Raw genomic sequence first — 6,349 nt, 5'->3', positions numbered from 1 at the left:
ACCAAAGGACTTGTATGCATGCATATAGGCCTAACCAATGGACACAGACACGAGGGGGGTGAGGGCAGGAGCGGGGGTGGGGGGAGAGGCAATGGGGGCATAAGGACACATATGTAAATACCTTAATCAATAAAGAAAAAAATTAAAAATTAAATAAAATTTTGGATCTCAGCAGCACGCAATTGCCTTCATCATAAACATTTTCTATGACCTATTTTTTTCATTGGTCTCACACATGGACTACTTTGAGCCATTTATTCAGGAAATCATTTTATATAATGTAATAAGCATGCACAAACCCAACACACATAAAGAAAGGTAGGTCTTAAAATTAACTTGATATTCAACCATATATTTTTCTCCCACCATTCCATTACCCAGAGTCAGCTATTCTTAATCCTGTGTTCATTGTTTCCTGGTTTTCTGTTTTATTTAGCTTTATTGCATTTAAATGCATTTATACACATATGAAAAGATTTTTGACATCAATAATCATAAATGCAAATAAAAACAGCAATGAGATATCACCTCACACATGTCACAATGGTTATCAGCAATAAATCATAAGTACTCGTAAGGATGTGGAGAAAAAGGAACCCTCATGCACTGTTGGTGGGAATGCAGATTGGTGCAGCCACTGTGGAAAGCAGTATGGAGTTAATCTCAAAAAATTAAAAATGGAACTGCCTTATGACCTAACTATTTCATTTCTGGGAATATATCCCAAGAAACCTGAAACTCCATTTTGAAAGAATATATGTACCCATATGCAGGAAGCCATCCATTGTCAACATTATCATGAAAGTGCAACAAGGAACTTGGAAGGCTGATGGACCTTGTACTATTAGCAGGGCTAATAGCATGCACCAATTGTTTTGTTGAGATACTCATGGCTCGAAGCAATTTCCTGACCTAATAGCCTCAAAGTAAATCTTTACTGATCTTTTTATTGACCTTTGAGACAGTCTGTCTGCTACCAGTTTGCCATGCTTAACTGAGGGCAAAGATGTGTATCTAAAATTGAGTAAAGCTAACAGGTCCGGGGCTTCAGGGAGCTTCTCCACTAAAGGGAAGTTTCCACCTGGCCCCCCATGCCTTCTAAATTCATATTTCTTGTCTAGTGTTTTCATTTGCGCATGGCCCCTTCTTCAGATCCTGAACCCTAGCTGTGCTGGTTGCAGCTTCACACCCATATGTTCATTGCAACATAATTTACTATAGTCAAGATTTGGAAGCAGCCCATGTGCCCATCAGTAGATGAGTGGATAAAAAACAGTGGTAAATTTACTAAATGAAATACTATCCAGTCAGAAAAAAGAAGGAAATATTATCTTTTGCAACAGCATGGATGGACCTGGAGAGAATTATGGTAAGTAAAATAAGCCAGTTGGAAAAAGACAAATATCATACGATTTCACTCATATTTGGAATCTAACAAACAAAATAAACTAATAAACAAAACAGAAACAGACCCATAGATAGAGAACAGACTGACTGTTATCAGAGGGGAGGAGTTGGGGGGGCAAGGTGAAAAGGGGGGAAGGGATTAAGCAAAAAAAAATCCCTTATAGACACAGACAACATTATGGTAATTACCAGAGGGAAAGGAGAGTGGGGGGATGTGGATGAGAGCAAAGGGGGATAAATGGTGGCAGAAAGAGACTCTACTTTGGGTGGTGCACACACGATGCAGTATGCAGAGGATGTATTATAGAGTTGTACACTGGAGACCTGTATGGTTTTATTAACAATGCCACCCCAATAAATTCAACTAAAAAAAGAAAAGAATGTATGGATGGACATGTATAGATGAAAAAAAAGGTAACAGAAACAAATACCCATGCATGTATGATCATTTGATCTTTGGCAATAGCGCATTGTAAAGCAGTGGAAAAAGATTGTTCCCCCCCCCACCACCACCACCAGTTTCTAGCACTAGAATACTTGAATGTCTACTTAAAAAAATATAAATGTGATCCATATTTAAAACCTTACATACAATTAAACTCCACTTGTATTGTAGCTTTAAAAATAAAAAGTATCACAGAGTTTTTCCTAAAATCTCTTAAACAAGCAGTATCTGGCCTCAATGTGCCCCATACCTCTCTCTAAATGAACCCAGCCCTGGCACAACAGCAGCTGGCCTTGGTTCCAAGCTTGGACTCACCTAGGCACTTCCAAGTCCAGCCATCTGCAGATAGCTTTGTAGCCCATGCCAGGTGGCCCTAGGTAGAACAGATATGGCAGCTGACCATTACCTGTACCTCCTGGGAGGCCCCAGAGCCAGTGAACAGCTTAAGACCACGTTGAAGCATCACCACTCAACCACCTCCATAAGTGACACACTCAAGGGCCAGACTCAGCAGGTACCAGAGACCCTCTGAAGTAAGTCCTGCTCTATGGGGTGGGTCCCTACTCAGCTGATCCTCCATGGTGGTTGGACATTGGTGGTCACAGCCACTCCTTGCAGGTAGTCGGCCTGGGGGTAAACCCCTCCATTGATGTGCCAACAGCAATCAAAGTTCAACTATAAAAGGAAGCTATATAGGGGACATACCTTAAGTGATTGGTGAGGTTGTACCACTGGAACCTACATAACACTTATTACACAAGGCCACTCTACCAAGCCTAGAAGACATAGCAGCTCTACCTAATACATAGAAACAAATAGAGGGAGGCTGCCAAAATGAGGAGACAAAGAAACATGTCCCAAATGAAAGAACAGAGCAAAACTTCAGAAAAAGAACTAAACAAAATGGAAACAGCAATCTACTAGGTGTGCAGAGTTCAAAACATTGGTTATAAGGATGCTCAATGAAGTTAGTGAGAACTTCAACAGCATAAAAATGAAAGATATACTAACTGAAATAAAGAATAATTTACAGAGAATCAACAGTAGAGTAGATGAAGCTGAGAATCAAATCAATGATTTGTAATATAGGAAGGAAAAAACACCAAATTAGAACAGCAAAAGAAAAAAGAATACCCCCCCCCCAAAAAAAATGAGTATAGTGTAAGGAACCTCTGGAACAACTTCAAGTGTATCAACACTTGCATCATGGGCTTCTGGAAGGAGAAGAGAGAGAGAAAGAAATTGAAAACCTATTTGAAAAATAATTACAGAAAGCTTTCCTAACCTGGCAAAGGAAATAAACATACAAGTCCAGGAAGCATAGAGACTGCCAAACAAGATGAACCCAAAGAGATCCACACCATACATCATACTTAAAATGCCAAAGTTTGAAGACAGAGAGGAAATCTTAAAAGCAGCAAGAGAAAAAGTTAGTTTCCTACCAGGGAACTCCCATTACACTGTCATCTGATTTCTCAACAGAAACATTGCAGGCAAGATGGGGTTTCTCAACAGAAACATTGCAAGGCAGATAGAAATAATCAAAGTGATGAAAAGCAAAGATGTACAACTAAGATTACTTTAACCAGTAATGCTATCATTTAGAATCAAAGGACAGATAGCTTCCCAGACAAGAAAAAGCTAAAGCATTTCATCACGACCAAACCAGTGTTATATGAAATGTTAAAGGGTCTTCTTTAAGATGAAAAATAAAAGGATAAACATATGAACAATAAAATGGCAACAAATACATTTCTATTAACAATCCTATATAATAAAAGGCTAATATACAAATTGTCCCCTCGGGAGTTCGACTGCTCGCTATGACATGCACTGACCACTAGGGGGCGGTTCAGAATGAAGGAAGGCCCCGGCCAGCAGCCGGCAGCTGGGGGAAGAAGGCCCCAATTGGCCCTGAGTGCTGGTCAGGCCTAGTCACACTACCTGTGCATGAATTTCATGCACCGGGCCTCTAGTTGAATCTGTAAAACAAGATAAATAAACAAGCAGAACAGAAACAGACTCATAGACACAGAGAACATTTTGACAGTTGCCAGTTGGTAGGAGGTTTGGGGGGATGGCTGACAAAAGTGAAGGAATTAAGAAATACAAATTGGATCGGCTGCCTCCTGCACGCCCCCTACTGGGGATCAAGCCCGCAACCCGGGCCTGTGCCCTGACCGGGACTCCAACCGTGACCTCCTATGGCCACACAGGCTGGGCCCAACATGCGTTTGCCTGGGGACATGCTCATTGTCTCAAGGGAGGCTCCTAGCCTACTGAGGTGTGTGTCTGGGTAGTGGAACCCGCATCCTACACCTGGCACAGCCAGAGGGCTTAGAGACTCAGTGGCTGAGGGCTGGGCTGCAACCACAGGCAGTGGGTGCCTAGAGGGGACCCTGGCTGGGAAGCCCACCCGCCTCACGGCAGTGGATGGTGCAGCGAGGTTGGAGGCCCAGACTGAGCTGGGAGCCCAGGCTGAGACCTGAGGGGAGGGAGGGGCCCTGCCTCAGCTGCTGAGTTCACCTCTAATGCTCTTTTCTGTGAGTCTGTGATCCTTGGGACTTCCCCCGCTCTTCCCTGGCCAGCCTTGTCCCCGGCCCCTTCTCACCCCGACTGCCTCGAAGATTCTGACAGGCCTGGAATTTTCAGTCCTTCAGGTCACAGAAGCCCCTCCCTGGCTCACTAAACCTGTGCCCCAGGCAGCTCTCTCTAAGGAACACATTTAAGCCTCCTCGCAGCCCTGTTACAGAAAAGGGGCCTGGCCCCTGATCCAGGTCTGCCTAGGGTTGGTCAGTAGTGTGTGGGTTCTTGACTTTGTGCAGGAAAAAATTCACAACAGGACTCCAGATGACTGTGAGGGGACATTTATTAAAGCTGGGACAATCAGACAAGAAAGAATCAACAGGAGAGCTACACTGGGCTGCCCTAGCTCTCAGGGAAGTCAGAGAGAATGGGGCTTGGGGATCAGGTTCAGGGGTGAGCCTGAGACGAGCTGCTGGTACCCAGGGCTCCCCTGGTTGCAAGTCTCATGCGATCCTTTAGGGTTTGGGAGATGCAAGGCTGTGGGGGAAGAAATGGAGGAAGAAGAGGGGACAGGGAATGGCTGGGCTATAGGGAAGGCACACCCTGGGTCCTTTGTCCTGAGTCTTGTATCTGGAATGCGGAAATCCTAGGGGAGGTCTGGGGGGGGGCGGTTTCAATGTGTCAGTGTTTTAGGGTGCTGCTTCAGGGCCAGGGTCTCCTAGGATTGGCCAGTGGCAGGGAAGGGAGCTGTCAGTCATCACAGCTGGTCCTGGTGTCGCCCACCTGGTTCGGCTGCTTTTCTGGGCCTGGAGCTGAAATGCAGCCAAGGCCTCTCTGTTATTTCCAGGGAGGTGACCTTCAGTGTCGCCTGTAAATTGTTCTGCGTTTGTTCAGCTCTCAGTCTCAGTTTCCCATTCTTTCCACTCATCCTGGCTCACCGGCCTGCTTCACCCCCATCCCTTCGCCCAAGTGCAACTTCCTCACCTCTGTGGTTTTCTTTTCTTTTTCTTTTAAATCATCGATGCCAAAATACATACAAATAAAGCATCCATGCTTGGCCTGTGCAGCTCAGTGGTTGAGCATCAACCTATGAAACAGGAGATCACAGTTCAAGCCCCGGTTGCAGGCTTGATCCCCAGTGGGGGTCGTGCAGGAGGCAGCCAATGAATGTGTCTCTCTCATCATTGATGTTTCCATCTCTCCTCCCTTCCTCTCTGAAATCAAAAAAATATATAAAAAAATTAAAATCCTTATTGATTCTAGAGCAAGAGGAAGGGGGAGAGAGAGAAAAAAACATTAATGGAGGAAGAAACTGTCCTGTTGCTTCCTGTACCATCAAACCCACAAACTGGGTATGTGTCCTGACCAGAAGTCAAACCCTCAACACTTTGGTGTTTAGGACAGCACTCTAACCACTGAGATACACTGGCCAGGACTGCCTTACTGGTTTTCTTGTTTTCTTTTTCTTTTTAAAATATATTTTATTGATTTTTTTACAGAGAGGAAGAGAGAGGGATAGACTTAGAAATCGATTAGAGAGAAACATTGATCAGCTGCCTCCTGCATGCCCCCTACTGGGGACGTGCCCGCAACCAAGGTACATGCCCTTGACTGGAATCGAACCCAGGACCTTTCAGTCCACAGCCCGACGCTCTATCCACTGAGCCAAAATGGTCAGGGCAATTTTTTAATTTAAAAAAAAATATATTTTTATTGATTTCAGAGAAAACTATCTATCTATCTATCTATCTATCTATCTATCTATCTATCTATCTATCTATCTATCATCTATCTATCTATATCTATCTACAAGCCTAAGTGACCGAACAACCAAACAATTGAATGACTGGTTGCTATTGTGGACGAAAGGGGCCACATGATGACCTGACAAGCTCAGGGGAGGCCTGCATGGCATTCTTGCAAACTCGGAGACCTAAAGTAACCACAAAGGATGGTCTGAAATTAAACTTT

The 6,349-nt window shown here is 44.1% G+C and overlaps 1 pseudogene; it reads right to left on the bottom strand.

Moving 5' to 3' along the window:
- Window positions 1-2,315, bottom strand: part of LOC102252417 — a 5,265-nt pseudogene extending 2,950 nt beyond the window's left edge.
- Between the last annotated feature and the right edge of the window lie 4,034 nt (window positions 2,316-6,349).

Source organism: Myotis brandtii, unplaced genomic scaffold, assembly GCF_000412655.1.
Source record: "Myotis brandtii unplaced genomic scaffold, ASM41265v1 scaffold40, whole genome shotgun sequence".
Taxonomy (NCBI): Eukaryota; Metazoa; Chordata; class Mammalia; order Chiroptera; family Vespertilionidae; genus Myotis; species Myotis brandtii.
This window is presented reverse-complemented; position numbering and strand designations above follow the sequence as displayed.